General features: G+C 35.9%; 1 long non-coding RNA gene across 1 annotated transcript; it reads left to right on the forward strand.

Annotated features, from left to right (window-relative positions):
• Window positions 1-12159: 12159 nt before the first annotated feature.
• LOC130466001 (uncharacterized) lies at window positions 12160-15815 on the forward strand. The gene is made up of 2 exons (XR_008926013.1): window positions 12160-12455; window positions 15444-15815. It is a non-coding gene; the product is annotated as an uncharacterized lncRNA (long non-coding RNA).
• Window positions 15816-17677: the final 1862 nt, after the last annotated feature.

Below are 17677 nucleotides of genomic sequence, written 5' to 3' on the forward strand. Positions count from 1 at the left end.
CATTCTTCCAGTTCCAAAACTAGCCCGGAGGGCAACGACAAATAATAAGTTCCTACAGCTAATGCAGCAATCCGTGCTCCATTTCCCACTCGTAGGTCGACTTCACCCTTGCTTAACTTTCTACTTCTTCTTAGTCCCTGTGGATTGGAACATAAGTGTGAGCCACAACCTGTATCTAATACCCAAGAAGTTGAATTAGCAAGTATACAGTCTATAACGAAAATACCTGAAGATGGAACGACTGTTCCGTTCTTCTGATCTTCCTTTAGCTTTGGACATTCTCTTTTGTAATGGCCTATTCCATCACAATAAAGACAGCTTGATGTGGACTTGTCCTGCTTTGATTTAGCATCGCCCTTGGACTTTCCACTTTTCTTGAACGGTCTCCTTCTAGCCTTGAGTAAATCTTTGGCTTCACAGTCCAGTATTATTTCAGCCTTTCTGACAAGGTGAACAAATTCTGCAACTGTTTCTTCTCTTGGTTCACTTAGGTATAGTTGCTTGAAGCGACCAAACCCACTGTGTAGTGAATTGAGCAAGATAGAGACTTCCATCCTTTCGCTTATTGGTGTTCCTAGTAGACTTAGGCGATCAAAGTATGAACGCATAAGATCCACATGGAACCTCAGTGGGACGCCTACCCTCTGTTTAGTGCGAAGGAGCTGAACATGTGTTTCTTGGACTTCCATCCTATAACACCTGTTGGGAGAACTAACCTTTAGACCAGACATTGATTCAATCAACTCATGGACGTTCAGGTCCCTTTCCTCCGTGCTTCCACGACAGATATCCCTCAGATTCTTGATGAGCGTAAAAGGTTCATAGGCTACAAACCTTCTAGCCCAATCATCAGGGATATTGTTCAGCATGAGACTCATAACCTTTTTGAGATCCGCATCCCAGGCGTAATATCTCTCAGGGGTCATGTCTCTGGCATAGTAGCTTGGCATGGGATGTGATAGTACATACTCAAGTCCATTGAGTTTGACTATTTCAACTAGCTTAGCTTCCCATTCAAGAAAATTTGCCAGGTTCAGCTTGACCATAAGCTTAGAACCCATGATGATGTTTTGATTGTTGTTTGCCATATTTAAAACTACAATTGAAAAGAATAAACAAATAAATAACCATTCACAGTTTCTCTTAATAAACTTAAATTCTAGCATTCATGCATAATTCAATGTTCATTAAGCATTTTATTCAAGTTATGTGTTCCGGCAGGTGTGAATAAAATGATTCCAAGATCCTAAAATCATTGAAGAACTAAGCACAGTTTGTCGACTTAATCCTAAAACATCTTAGGTAAGCAAAAACCTTTTGCTAATAGTCTAGAAACTATTCTTGGTTGATAGGTACGTCTAAGAACTTATTAGGTAAACCTATCGATTTTGCCACGACATAAAAGGACTCCTTACTTATATCGTTGAGTTTCACCAAAACTAACATGTACTCACAATTATTTGTGTACCTTGCCCCTTTAGGACCAATAAGTAACACCTCGCTGAGCGAAAACTATTACTAGATTGATGTAAAGGATATCCAAGCAAGTGTATATTTTGGCATGGCACCTTTTAACTCAATTTTTAAGTTTGGAACTTAAGGCTCTTACTATGTTGGTTAGATTTTAAGTGAACTAAAATCCTTAATCATGCAACATAATCAAGCTTTTGATCTCATGCATTTTAAGACATATTTAAAAGCAATAAATAACTTAAAACATGCATAAGATAAATGTGATCTAGTATGGCCCGACTTCATCTTGAAGCTTTAACTTCAAAGTCCGTCTTGAAAATCTCCGTGGGAGGCACCATTTTCTTCAAATAGAATAAGCTATAATTAAAACTAATTACAACTATTTGATGGTACGCAGACCATATTTGAATTGAAAAACAACTTTGGTACTTTAGACCAATTACATTCAAATTAATGGTACGCAGACCATATTTTCTATCCTATTTGGGCCATACTAGTCACTTCATAACCTGCAAAACAGTACATATACAATATATACCATTCACCCATTCATTAACATGAATGGCCCACATAGCTGGTTAGTAAAACACATTATGCATCACATAAACATTTGCATCAATTAATCAAGGGCACCAATAATCTACAAATTATTCAGTCCTTATTAATTCTAATCAAGTTGTTTTAACCTTAAGGTTTTGTAGACCTAATCAAGAGTTTATGACTAAAAGGGGGGTTCCCACTTAAACCAATAAATTCATATGCTTTACTAATTTTAAACATAAAAATGTATTTCTAGTCTAACCGGAAACATACAAATTTAATTAAAATTTAAAGCTCATATAAATTTATAATTGAATCCACAAAGTTTAATTTAATTTCAGTCGTATTTAAATTAATTCATGATTTTAATTTTAGTAAAATAATTAGTATAAATAAAATTTATTATAATTACAATATTCAAAATTAAAATCCAAGAAAATAATTTAAATTATTAATTTTAAAATTAATTAAAATTACGTAAACTGGAAATTTCAAATTAAAATTTCAAAACGATCTAATCGCAACGCAACAATCCCACGCAACGCACGCCCATGGGCCACACGCACACAACCATCGCTGGCCATGTGCGCGCAGCCCATGCGCTGCCTCCCATTGCTGCTGCTCACCATCGCAAGGCATCACGCATGGTACTCGCTGCGCGCGCCAGCGCTCGACGCACGAGCATGCTGCCGCAGCCCATCGCTGGGCGCAGCGCTCGTCGCACGTCGCAACACGCACCCGCACGCCATCGCTGGGCGCAGCGCTTGTCGTACGCACAATAGCACTCGCACGCCTTCGCTGGGCGCAGCGCTCGTCGCACGCACAACAAGCACTCGCACGCCATCGCTGGGCGCAGCGCTCGTCGTACGCACAATAGCGCTCGCACGCCATCGCTGGGCGCAGCGCTCGTCGTACGCACAATAGCACTCGCTGCGCGCGAGCGATCGATGCTTGGCGCAGCACTCGTGGCACGCGAGCTGGCGCTTGCTGCGCGCGAGGCTCCGCGCGCTTGCGCGAGGCAGTGCGCGCTGTGGCGCAGCTCGCTTGCTGCCCACACGCGACTGCTCGTGCCTTGTTCTCGCCCTCGCCCATTCGCCCATTGCACACAGCCCACGACACAAGGCAGGGATGCTGCCTTGTGCTCGTGCACCATGGCCTTGCTCATTGCTTTCGTACCGCATGGGCGACGAGTCCCTTGCTCGTCGTCACATGCCCGCACTATACAACACCCCTTAAGGGTAACACGTAGCGTCCATTGCTTTGTGCGTGCAAGTTATATGAGCGAATCGCATAAAAATATAAAATTTATATTCAAAATTAATGACAAATTAATAAATAATATTAATTTCATAATTTTAGGGCGAAAAATCGAAAATTTATTATTCAATTGATTTCCGATTAACATGGATTCAAGTCTAGGTCATAAAAATTTAAAATTTAACATAAATTTACAATTTTTATGGTGGTTTTTAATCATAGGTATCTAATTAAATTATAACTAATTATGAAAATCAAATTAATTCTAAATTATTCCAATTTTCAACAAATTAATCATAATTACAAATTAGATTGCATAATTAACAAGGTTAGGCATTCAAACTTGTTAAACATATACAGTAGGTCAATCAAAAATTCAAGATTTATCAACAAGAATCGCAAATATTTAATTTAACATCTTAAATTTAGGAAATTTTGCATTCGAAAAACTAAAACCTCCGAAAAGTCATAGTTAGGCTTCGAATTTGAGAATTCTGGGTTCGGCCGAAAAATACTCTTTTTGTCAAAATTTTAGAATGCCTTTTACATGCGGAATTGACACAAAAATCACTCGATTTGGATGAGTAACGAAGATACATATGACAATTCATAAATCATGCGGAAAAATCATAAAGCCAGGAAAGCATATTATTTACACATAATCATTTAGCATAGTTTAGATGCATACTCTTTGTTGCGTGCCTTCCCTAGCTGCGCCCGAACCGAACAAGAAAAAGTCTTTAGGACTCCAAGTGTCGTCCCTCCGTAGATAGTCCACAGCACGTCCGGATCCGCCTTAAGATTGACCAACTAGAATCGCCCTGTACTACTTATTTTCGGCTAAATGGGCAAGAGTTATGGCTGATTTTTCTGCTTAAAAATCCTAGCTTTGAATACTTGAAAACTTGTATATAAATAATGACCCTAGGCCCTTATTTATAGAGGTATGGAAAAGGAATTGTAATCCTACTAGGATCTGGATTTGTTAATTAGAACTTTATTAGGACTCTAAATAACAAAGCAATTCTAATTTAATAAGATTAGGATTTTAATCCTCGCACGAATCCTAATAGAATTAGGATTTCCCGCACACGCATCGTACAAGCCGTGCACCCGCACAGGCCTTGCGGCCCACGACAAGCGCACAGCCCATGTGCGGTGCTGCGTGCGCGCGCGCCCCTGGCTGGGCCTGGCCTTGCGCTGGGCCTGGTCGAGGCGTGCGTTGCTGCGTGCGGCTCGCTGGGCGATGGCCTGGCTTCGTGCTGGGCCTTCGTCTAGCGGGCCTCGTCCGATGCTAATTCGTACGATACGCTTCCGATTAAATTCCCGATTCCGGAATTCATTTCCGATACGAACAACATTTAATATTTCCGATTCCGGAATTAATTTCCGTTTCGAACAAATATCTAATATTTCCGTTTCCGGAATTATTTTCCGATTCCGATAATATTTCCGATTCTGACAATATTTCCGTTTCCGGCAATATTTCCGATTCCGGTAATATTTCCATTTCCGATAATATTTTCCGATACGTACCATGTTTCCGTTTCCGGCAACATCTACGACTTGGATAATATTTATATTTCCGATACGATCCATATTTCTGTTTCCGGTAATATCATCGTTTCCGGAGTATTCATTTCTTGCCTGTGACGATCTCAGCTCCCACTGAAACCAAGATCCGTCGATTCCGAATATCCATAGATGGAGTATTTAATGCCATTAAATACTTGATCCGTTTACGTACTATTTGTGTGACCCTACGGGTTCAGTCAAGAGTAAGCTGTGGATTAATATCATTAATTCCACTTGAACTGAAGCGGCCTCTAGCTAGGCATTCAGCTCACTTGATCTCACTGAATTATTAACTTGTTAATTAATACTGAACCGCATTTATTAGACTTTAACATAGAATGCATACTTGGACCAAGGGCATTATTTCCTTCACCTCCCTCCTCTCCTCTCCTTCTCTTCGTGTTCTCCCCTCCCCTGTTCCGCGCCCTGCTCCCAGAAAACCAAAACCAAAATTTGGTTTTCTTTGGTTTTACTCTCCTTTAAAAACCCAAAATCAAATTGGACCAAATTAATTTGGGCCTTGGGTAAGAAACCAACTTATGATTTCAGATTTTCCTAATTTATTAGTTTCATGTTTTAATTTATTTCTATGATATAAATATTCACTAATAAAATCAGTTACTAAATGGATTTATCAAGGACAAAACTTAAATAAGATTTTCGTGTAAATTAACTAAGGAAAATATATATATTTCGATTGAAATTTCAATTAATTATATATTCTTCACTAAAATGGGCGTTTAATTATATTTTCATTAAAACTATGAAATTATATGTTATTTTAACATTATTATTAGAAAATTTGGTTAATTATAAAGTTTCGAAATTATTAAGTTAAATTATTTATCAATTTGGTACTAATTCAATTATTTAATATTTTTAAAGAAATTGGACTCGGAGCTCAGGACGAACGAATCAACGAAAATCCCTTAGCAAAGTCGCGGAATTAAGGTAACGGCTATTGCTAGTACCCGCAATTCCCTTATAAATGTGATTATGAAATTACAACGTATGATTGATTTATTAAATGGATATTTTGACATGTTTTATGAATTGCGGGAAATGAAATATGATTTTATTGAATAATTTATTATAATATGATTTGATGGAATTATTCCTTATTTTATGATTGATTATAAAATGTTATGATGATTGATTGAATTTCTTATAAAATGTTGTTTATAAGAAACCAGGAAAGAAAGGATGTTTGATCTTATGATCCAAAGGAATTATGTTACTTCAACTGAAGTAAAAAGACTAAAATGTAAAATTAAACGAAACATGATAAATGAAAGTGAAATTCCTAGTCCGTTTGGCAGTATATGTTCACAGGTTACGATTCTCGGGCATGCATGTACCCATGGGGCATCCGCCCATTGAGCCAAGGCTCTCATGTTTTCGGGCCAAGGCCCCATGTTTATGGACAGCGGTCCATCGTGGAAGACGTTCCACTATGTCATACTTGCCACGACTAGCATGTGCACCCAAAAGTTAAGAATGAATTAAATAAAGGACTTTATAAAATGTTTTACATTATTCTATTCTCCCTGTGTTATTAAATAAAATGAATTGAAATGAATTTACGTTGCTAGAATAGTTCGTTACTGAGTCTTCGGCTCACCGTTATTTTGTTTTCTGTTTTAGGTACCGCTGGGATCGATGGGAACGAGTGGTGGCGAGGATTTCACTTTAATAATTCCCACCTAGTTTATGTTTTAAGTTTTAATAGTTTAATTAAAGACTTTTAGTAAGTTATGTACTTTTATTTTGATAATATAAAGGATTATTATATTAATTTTTGGGATTCAATATCTTATTATTGATGGTTGCCTTGTAATTCCCAAGAGGGATTTACGGCAGGTAATGCCCCGACCAATTAGGTTAATTCCGCTGCTAATTATGCTTTAAAAATTGAATTAGAGGTCGGGGTGTTACAAAATCAAATACCGCGTTTTTAATTTCTAAGTCTGTAGTTTCTTTTGAAAATGGTCTGTTTTCATCTTTAATTATAATAGGTGATAACAGAGAAAAATCAATATTGTAGTCACATGAGCAACTAAAATTCTTTAGTTAACTCATATTCGTTTAATATTGGATTTTAGATGGTAGTCCCATCATGAATAGTTGACTTTTTTATTTGGTTTCTATTTATATTTGTTCTTATTGAAGCACATGAGTGGTAGTATTTCGACTTAACATTGCCTAAATGTAATGAGTTTAGTTTAGCTTTTTGTATCCAATGATTTGAGTTGTAGGAGAAGAGCTTTGCTCTTTTCAAAAGTAGAAGGTCTTGATAATTATGGCTATTAGTATTATTTGTGTTATTAAGAAGTTTGTCTTGAACTTGTTCTATTTTTTGGTCTACAACTCAAATTTGTCTAAATAAAATCTAGCGCGGTTACACACTTTTGGCTTTTCTTTTAAGAACTTGCACTTTATAACAAGGAAAATCATATCCGAACCAACGAATTTAGTACACCAACCTTTTTTAATTAAAAAATAAAAATCCTCTCTTAGACACCACATTTTTTTGAATCTAAATGGTGGAGCCTTTCTTGTAAGAGTATTGTCGAAATTAAGGGTTACTTGAAAGTGATCCGACGAGGTAAAAATATGATGATTAATTGTTGCATTAGGAAACTTGTATAGCCATTGAATGACAGTCATCCTTTTGTTAAGTCTTTCTAATATGTTATTTTTCCCACTTTTCATTTTCCTCAAAGTGATGGTTTGAACATTGAAAGGGATTTCGATACAACTTATCATCTGCCAATTATACTCAATTACATGAGTTCAATTGATTGGATCCATATTTTTTTCCAATTATGCTCGATTAAATCATGTTTCAGAGACTGATGAATTTGACTGCTACAAATCAAGCTAGATTAATTATTTTACTGGTTGTTTTCACTCCATAATCTTCTCCATCGACTCTAGATCATTTTTACAGTCTAAACTTTCGTAAATTCCATCAGCCTTTCTCTTTGGCTCGCGCCATAGCTTTGTTTAACCTTCCTCCAAAATACAAATGATTTCTGGCTAACTTCGTCGGTGCGATGATTCATGTAACAAATAATCAAAACTTCATCCTCTCTAACTGACCAGTTGTTTAACGATGTGCCATCTTGTTGAGGTCGACTAATCAAATAACCCATTTTCAAAGTAAAACTAAACTAACGATGACAATAATAACGAAATTAGAAATAATAATACTAATTATAATAATAATAGTAACAATAATAATAATAATAATAATAATAATAATAATAATAATAATAATAAATGAAATAGCAACTAATACTAATAATAATAATAAAATACGAAATTAGGATTAAAAAAATTATATTTCTGGAAATTTTCAGATATTTTCGCAATTATTTCAAATTATAGTGTACTTTGTAGAAAAATGATTTATTTTAGAGAAGATAGATTTTTTTTAAAGTGTGTAAGAATATAACAAAATGAGTCTCTATTTATAGATCTTGAAATTTATGACCATTGGTGATTTGCTTGTATTTAGCAAATCTATAGGAGCCAATTAAGATCTCTTTTGTGTACTTATTAGCGTATTTTAGTTGCATATAGTTGCTTTTTTAGCAGATCCTATTCCTTTATCTTTCTTTGCTTTTTTTTCCTTATTTTCATGTTAAGTTAAAGCAATGCATCGGAATGAGGAGTCGCGCTAACCCAAAAGAGAGAAGAGCCACATCCATGAGGAACGAGCATAACCCCGATGATTCCTTGCTTCCCTCTCATCACCATCTCCAAATGACTTACACGAATGAGGAACTAGATAGAAGGCTTCCACAAGGTCAAGTACATGGGTCAAGAAAGTATTTGTGCAAAAGAGAAACATCATAAATAGTTTGAAGTCGTTGCGGAAGAATTCAGAAGAAAACTTGCATAAGGGTCAACTTCAATTGCCCATAACTCCTGGTCTACTCAACATCATGAAGTGATTCAATTTGGAGGTGAGATTATCTCAATAGCTTCCCAACAAGTGGCACACGACCTATTTCGATAAGTAGAAATGGAGTTATGAAATTTTTAAGAGAAGTGGTACATCGTAGGCCGCTGCACGGACCGTGCAGATTCACTAGGTTGTGCTAGCAGTGGCTCGTGAAAATTGATAGTTAGGGTCGTACAACTCTTACAAGGGTCGTGCAAGACCTGATGGACCCCGTGCAACACATGACGACAACCCTAACTTTTGGGCTCTTGTTCCCCTTAGTATAAATAGAACATTTCCCCTTAGTTAACATGTGTGGAGTGTGTATTAGATCCGATTCACTGTAAGTTTGCTTTCCTTTGGGGTTTGCAGAATCTCACCACTTTATTGCTTCATAGATTAGTTTTTAATTACTTAGTTTGTATTTTAATTTCTGAATTCTTATAGTTAGATCTTCTTCTTCTTCTTCTTCTTCTTCTTCTTCTTCAATTCAAGTACTTTCTTTTGATTTCATGTTTAGTTTCTTCATAACTTTTATACATTATCTTTGATTAGAATTTATGGAAATTTACTTCATGATTTATGGTTGGGTTTCTTTACCCAATTTGGCATGTACTTGGTGTTCATCTTCAAGTTCATCTTCTAGGTTTAGTTTCTTTATCCAAAATAGAAAGTCATGTTTATATGCATGGTTTTCTTAGATATTTTAGGTTTGATTTCTACCATGTGTGAGTAGTTTCCTTAGTTCTAGGGGATGAGTGACCCTTAGTAAAATTATGGCATGATTCTCTTTCTCTTGTGCTATTTTCATTGCTATGAATTGTTGTGGTGATTTGGGCCTTTTTCTTAGTAGTATGACCATCAAGATGCCCAATCCATGTTTTTGTTCCTAAACCCCTTGCGTTATTTTACATTGGTACCTAGAAGGGTTCGGGGGTATGGATGGTCTCGTTCTTATGAGATGTTACTAAGTGAATTCTGAATTCTAGTGACTGTGACCATCGGGGCTACGTAGGACTATGTGTTCACCCATGTTGATGTTTCACTCTCAGTGTGAAATGACCCAAGTGTCATGCTCAATGTCTTAGGAGTCCTCTGACCACCTCTTTAGGGGCAGATGCACACTAGGAAGCATGTGCGCGCACCGTGACTATCGGGTGGCACCACATTTATAGGGAGCCTAGGTATTTTTCGTGTTTTGTAGGGTAGATTGAGATGATCACAGTGTTATGCTTAATGTTTTTGGAGTATTATGACTATCCGATGAGAGCATATTACATACTAGGAAGGGTGTCTCGTGGTGAAAGTCGGGTGGCCAGTATTTATAGGGTGCATAGGTCATTTTCATGTTTCTATTTGTAGTGTAAGCGTCGTGTCTAACCATAGATATACTAGGAGGAATCCCTCTTCCATAGTCTATATCTTTTATTGTTGCTGTCTATCTAGTTTGTGCAATTGGTGACAAGTTGTGCAAACAACCCAACCATTGATGGTTGTGTTTAGATTAAAGTATACTAGTAGCTACATGTGTCTTTCTAGTATAAAGAACGCTTGATCCCGAGAGTTCGACCCATTACTTAACCATTGTCTACTATACATTGTGGTAGTTCCATAGAATTGAGTCAAGCAGAAATAGAAATTGTATTACCTATGTGCTCCGAGTGCTTAACGACCGCTTGGAGTTCATCAAATTTTTGGCGCCCTTTCCGGGGATCAAAGGATTTTTGTATTAGCGCATCTATATTTTTTAGTTGTAGATTTGACGTTGCTACTAAGATTGTTGCATTGTACGCTTACTTATTTTTATTTTTTGGACTAATCTTTTCTTGAGTTCTTTGTTGTGCATGAACTCGAAGGAGCAAGGAGAAGGAAGACCGTGAAGGGAGTAACGGAACAAGCAACAAGCACAAGTACAGAAGGAAGCTTTGACTTGATGTTGTTTTGTGTTTAAGTGTTGTTAGTAGTTGTTTGTTTTGAAAAAAAATGGCATTGTCTTCTTTCTCCCAATATGAGCATTAATATTTTTGGGTGATATTTAATAGATTCAAGGATTTTCTAGGATGTCATAGGTATGACTTAGGGGAGATTTGTGAGGTTATCTATCATGGATTGAATGAGCAAGTGGTTGAGTGTATGTTTGATGGTGCATTTAGAGCCCAATCTTTAGATGATGCTTGGAATTTCTACGAGTGGATAGCTAAAGACACATATAAATGGGATATGAAAATGATGTATATTGAAAATTAGAGAAACTCCTTTCCCATTCTTCAAACCAATACTTTCATACCTCATCCCATTTTCCCTCACAATGATCTAAATTCTAATGTTTATGACATTCATGCTTTCCCTCAAAGTACTTCAAATTCTTGCATGATGCCAAATGAGTTAAAATGTTCCACTCATGAGCTTGATATTGACCCCTCTCTTTTTGTTCTTCAAAGTTCTATGATTCCTATGGAAAAGGTGAATGAAGAGATGTAAGAGTTGATAGAATACCAAAAGAGGATGAGTGGTATGTTCAGCCAAATGACTAGTCTTATTGCTAACTCTAGGAAAAATCATGATGAGTAAAGCAAGGTGTTGAGCATTGAAAACTCAAAGGAGGATTTGGTTCATGGTTGTGAATTCAAGGAAATAGAGAGTAAAGTTAGTGAGAACCTCGATACCTCTTATCCTATCTTAAGACCCATGCCTTCTCTTAATCCCCCTTCTTTGAGTGTAGGCCTTGACATCATTTCATCCCTTGATCTTCAAGTTCCCAAACCTATCTTTGTGGAGGAAAATAGTGATGATGCCACCAATTTTTTTTATATTGAGGATAGTTTTCCTTTCTATTTTTTTTATTCTTTTTCTTTTTATTTTCTTGTTTTTCCTTGTGTTCCGTCTTCGTTTAGGCATCCCTCTCCTCATACGCATAGAGTTGTAATGCACTTGGTGCACATCTTGCATCTCATTATTGCATATTTAATCTTCATGGAGATGTGTGCTAGTGCATATGAAAAACTAATGCGTTATTTGAATTCCTATTTACTAGGAAAATCAAAGCTAATGGTCAGGCTAATGACCTCAAAAAAGCGCTTCATGGGAGGCAACACATGATATTTGTTGCTTTTTTAGTTCTTTTGGTACGGTTGATCGTTTGTTAAGTTTTGTGTGTAGGAAAATAAGAAGGGTATGAAAAATGGGGACGCATTGATCGAGTGAGAAAATAGAGTATTGAAGAAAGAAGAGTGAAACAGAGTTGCACGGCCCGTGCAAAAGCTGCATGCCCCGTGCAGAAGTTGCATTCCCCGTGCATAGCTGTACAGTTAAGGATTAAAAAGAAACCCTAATTTCTTTCTCTCTCCTCTAAGTTCCAGCTTGTCCCAAACATTGAAAACTCAATTTTTCTCTCTTCAAGCCACTCAAACCCCATTGTTATTCATGAAAACCTTTTCTCTACTTCCTACTCATCCCACTAAACAAATTCTTAGAATCAACCATAAATTCGAACCCCTATCATATCATAAATTTTCAAAGTTAAGACCCACATTTTCAATTTCGCATTAATACCATCACCATTGAAGGAGATGACCAAGCTCGAGAGAGCAAGTGGAGTGGGTCTAATTCGGCTAGTTTTTCGGTGAAGGGGTACTTAATTTCTTGGTTCAATTGGTCTTTGGTGAGTTTTCGTTATTCCTATCTAGTCCTCTATCAATTTTTCGCACATACATACTCTTGTTTGAAAATTCATTCATATTAGTTTTTTGATTATTTGTATGCTTGTGCGTTTGGTGTTGTAGGATTTCTTTGTTGGATATGTTGTTGTTGGATTTGAACTTGCAAGCAGGTACTTGTATTTGTTTGGGGGTTTGGAGGTAAGGTTTGTGAAAAGTGGAATAAAATCAATTGTTGAAAGCAATGCAACCATCTGTTGTAATCTCTATTACATAAGGGAAGAGGGGAGGGTTATTTTCGTAATCACGCTTTTGGTGTCCCCAATCAAAAAGACTAATATACCCTCGATTACTTTACTATTTCACAATTAATTCAATTAAAAACCTGATTATTTACTGATTTTAAAAGATGAATATTTATTGATTTAAAAAATTGAAATTCAATAAAAAAATCAGGAAAATTTATTGATTTTCAAACTTATGGGCTAATGCCGTGTAAAAAGTCAATAATTATTCAATCAATTAACCCACCAAATCAGGATTGAAAGTAATTAAAAACGGGAAAAATTTATTGATTCTAAATTATGGGTTAATCCCGTGTAAAAAGTCAATAATTATGCAATTAATTAACCCACCAAATCAGGAAAGAAAGTTAAAAACATGTGTTGGCAACTTGGCACCCCTGTAATCTCTCACTCCATTCCCCAGAACAATATATTTGTCAAAAAAAGTCAGATAATATTACTAATTTATTTTAGTTGCCAAAATTACTCCATTATTTTTGTCATTCAACAAATTATAAATCATCAAAATCTTTCAGCACCAATTGTTTGAACAAAATTACTCCATCCTTGGCACATATCATTTTTAATCTATCCTACAAAACCCTTAAATCATAGAAATCAAAACATGTGATTTTTTCCATCATAAACCCGGTCATTTCCCCCCAAACAAGCAAAACACACACCAATTAAAGCTAATTACGGAGATGACACATTTCAAAAGTTGCACCTTTTCAGCACCAACTGTTCGTCAAATTAGTCATAGAAAAACATTATAGTAATAGAGAAAATATAACTATTTAATTGACCAATCAACAAAATACCACAATGAATAGTAAGGTTCCCATCAGAGCGCGAAAATCGTAAGAAGCAAACTCTACACCACCAGAACCGTTAGTTTTACAATCACCAACTACATCATCCCCGTCAGCCGGCAAACCATTGATTTTATCGATATGAACTTCAACGGTGGCGATGGCAGCAGCGTCGAAGGCAGTAGCAGCCGGAACGCCGCCGGAGTGGAAGAAAAATCACCACCATTGTTCTACCATGAAGCCGCCACGAATTGCGCAACACCGATCTTGCTGTAGTTTCGACGAGCCTTATTGCTGATTGCATCTTTCAACACCAAGATCAAAACAATTGCTACCTCCCCATCCAGATCTTGCGGTTAGAACCATAAACGAACCCTAACATACGGAAACTCGAAAAGGTGAGACTTAGAGAGGTGAGTATTTTTGCCATTTTTGCACAGGTATATAGTTGAGTGGTTGGATAGACTAAAAGAGGAGAGTTAGCAAAAGAGGTAAGAGAGAGGAGGGGGATTTAATCGCCATTTTTGCTGGATATGAGGAGAGAGAAACGAATAGGATGTTAGAGAGAGAGAATGCGGAGAATCCAAGGCATAAAACGGCGGAGAAATGCGTGACTGGAGTACATTATACGGAATATATTACATACGACTGGTAGTGGTGTATAAGATTGATACGGAGTATCATACAATTCTTATACGGAGCATTTAATTGTGGCGCATTTTCAGATAATTTGTCCATACCCAGCGTGACCAAGGTTCATGCAATGGAATTAAAATGTACTAATGTACTTTCAACCTTCACAGCAAAAAGATCTAGCCAATACTCTCTAGCGCAATGCACGCGATCGTTGACACTTTTAGTTGTAATCAAATTAAAATAGAAACAAATAATTGTTTTTAGATGTAATAGGATTTTTTTTTTTAATTTTCTTTTTAGATGCAATGATATAAGTTCTATATGTTTCAGTAATTGGGTCCCTTGAAGAAAATTAAATCAAAAGAAAAGGGGCAATAATGAATAAAGCCTAAACCATTTCTCAAATTAATACTTCGTATTTTGCTATTTACTTATCGTATTTTTATTATTTCTATTGTTGACCTAATCCTATCGTTTTTCTATTCTTACACGGATATTTGGTTTTGACCATCTTCATCCAATGAATTAACTTACTAATTCCGTATCTATATCATAGCACAATTTTTAGTTTTTTAATATTCTCGCACGCATAGAGTGCCTAATATTCATTGTGATTAGTTGTGTTAACACAACTTTAAGTTTTTACATATGATTCTGAGGTAAGTTACAATGCAAAGCGCATGCATTGGTGTCGTACCAAGCTCGGGTTCTGAGGTGTTTTCCAATTTCTAGAATATTTTATTTTTCAATTTCAGTAGTACTCCCTCCATTCCTAAATGATCTTTCTATTTGGTGTTTGGGTGGAAAATAAGAAAATGGAATCTTGTAATGATTGGATGTAAGAGAAAATAATAAATAAATGAAGAAAAGTAATAAAGAAATGAAGGAGAGAGAAGATATTTTTATTAAAGTAATAAAAAATCATAAAAGTGGGGTTGGGTGGGTGAATGGGGAAATGTGAATGAATTAAATAAAGGATGGTGGAGAAATTTATGGTAAAAAGTCATGTCCAAAAATAGAAACAGGAAGATCAAATAGGAACGACCTTTATAGAAACAGGAAGATAAAAAAGGAATGGAGGGAGTAGTATTTTGTTTTTTCGATTAATTTTTTTTTCTAATTTGTTAAGCATATTCTATAGTTTTCAATTTTTTATTGATATATAATTTGCTAAACCCCGAAAGAATCTTTACAAATTCAAATGATTAATGTAAAGGTTGAATATTTTCTTGATTTTCATTTAAATAATGTGTGTTTTAAGGGAATTTCTGATGAAGAAGGAGAAGAAGAAGATTAGGGCAGAGATCATTGCTTTGAAGATCATTCGACGTTGAGAACTCGAATCCGATGATAAAATCGAGATTGTGGTGGAGGAACAAATCATGGGTATGAGGCGCTATTATAGGGGTTCTAATTATGTTGAACCTTGGAAGTACTTTTTTTAATATTTTTGCATTTTATAAAGTCGAGTAGGTAAGATTTGGCTTAACACTTGAACAACAATATAACGACATGTCAACCACCTTGACCCAATTGCCAGACGTATTTTTATGTAAATGTCCATATAGAACTAATCCGTATAAGTTATTTGTTATTCGGATGTCACTCGCTTATTAAGCTAAGGTTTGCCTGACGGTAAAGATTTTACAATTTTATTTTATAATAAAGGCGCATTAGAGGTGATACGGAGTAAGAGAGATACAGAGTACTATTGTATCATAGAATAGAGATGATATGTACTCTCGCACGCATCGCGTGCATATAAGACTAGTGACTCCAAAATGGTGGAAAACAGGTAAGATGAAGGTTATCGAGCAGGAAAAAATGAGGCAAGTTCATGAGACACCTCATTTTCCTTCAAGGCCACATGATATAAACACTAAAAATGAGACTTTACATACAACGTTCGGTTGGGAAGATTCCCTTGATTTCCGACCTTTACAAAACATCCAACAAACAATCCACACTCTTTCAAAGAGTCTATCACACATTGTCCTTGTTGAAAACCAAGCCACCAAAAATCTTCAACTTTAATCACAGAAACAAGAGGGGTGTGAGAATGATTAGTCACGCCAAAATAAGTTCATTGTAGATGAGAAATGATCTTGAGTAGCAAGGAAGAGGCTCAACATGCTTCTTACAATGAGGTACTCTCTCTCCATCACCCGGCTAAACCACATCAGGACGATGTGCTCAGTTTACTTGGGGGAGGTGTTTATATACAGAATTTTTATTTTTTCTTTGATAGTTTTCTTTACATATATGATTGCATTTAGCTTATTGCTTTCTTACTCTTATTTATTTTTTTAGTTTTTGCATTATTTTGCATATTAGGTATTAACCATTTCATTAGTTGCATCATTGTGCATATTAATTAATCTTATGGCTCCTTAGGCATTCTCAAAGTTAGTACATAAGGATGAAGTTTTTTGTGTTTGGATCTTTGTCTCATGTTGTAAAATGCTTGTACATTGTGAAAATGGATGATTGAATGATTCTTGTACTTTTGCGTGTGTGACTTCAAAATTCTCCTACACTGACATAGCATTTCGAAAATCAAATGTTTTTTCTTCCTATGTTAGTGTAACTTTCTCGATCGAGTCTCACCCAAAAGTAGCTCTCAAGTGTCATTTTGGTGTAAAGTATAATTTCCCCCTCATCCCATGATTCATGAAATTTGGATTTGTTTTAGTTCTCTTTACATGCACTTGTCTTTATGAACTACATGTCGATTTAGGACGGAGGCTTTAGTATCATATTGTGTTAAACACAACCCCTTCATGAATATATCCTTTGCATACCCATGTTGAAGCCTACCTAACTATACTCCTAAACACAAGCTATGTCCTTTCTTCGATACCTCAATCATTGGAAGATAAAGTTCGTGATAGAAGTAAGGTAGCTTCTAAGCATCTCAAGAAGTCGTGTTGAAGTTCACTCCAGGATTGTAAAATGTTTGTAGATATGTGTTCCTGTTTGTAATTCGTTTCAAGTTCAAGTAAAAAAAAATGTATGCCCTCACTCCGAAAATGAGGCATACACAAAAAATAAATAAGTAGAAAAGTAGTTTAGTTCAAAATCTCAAAAGTTCTTCAAGTGGTTGTGTAACATCATTGGTAAACAATTTTCTCCCTTACTTGTCTACACTTGTATACCACATTGTTGTTTGTTTTTAGTGTTTGTTTTGTGCCTTATTGAAAAGGTTAGTGCAAGTTGAAGTAGTTGATGGATACTAGCATGTCATGTATTGTAGGCAAATTTGCAAAGCATGTGTATATTGTCCTCCCATTGATTGTTGAAGCATCACCTCTTTCCCACTTTTGTTTACACATTATGCCGCCACAAAAATCACCCAACCGGAATAAAATACTCTCGAGATTAGCATGTTTAGTTTGTTTGTAAAAAAATTATAAAACTTTGCCGAATCTAAAGTAAGTGAATCATATGGATTATTTGAGCAGATTAGGCTCAGCCACACTACATACTTTGTCACGA

Source organism: Spinacia oleracea, chromosome 1 (genome assembly GCF_020520425.1).
Source record: "Spinacia oleracea cultivar Varoflay chromosome 1, BTI_SOV_V1, whole genome shotgun sequence".
Lineage (NCBI taxonomy): Eukaryota > Viridiplantae > Streptophyta > Magnoliopsida > Caryophyllales > Amaranthaceae > Spinacia > Spinacia oleracea.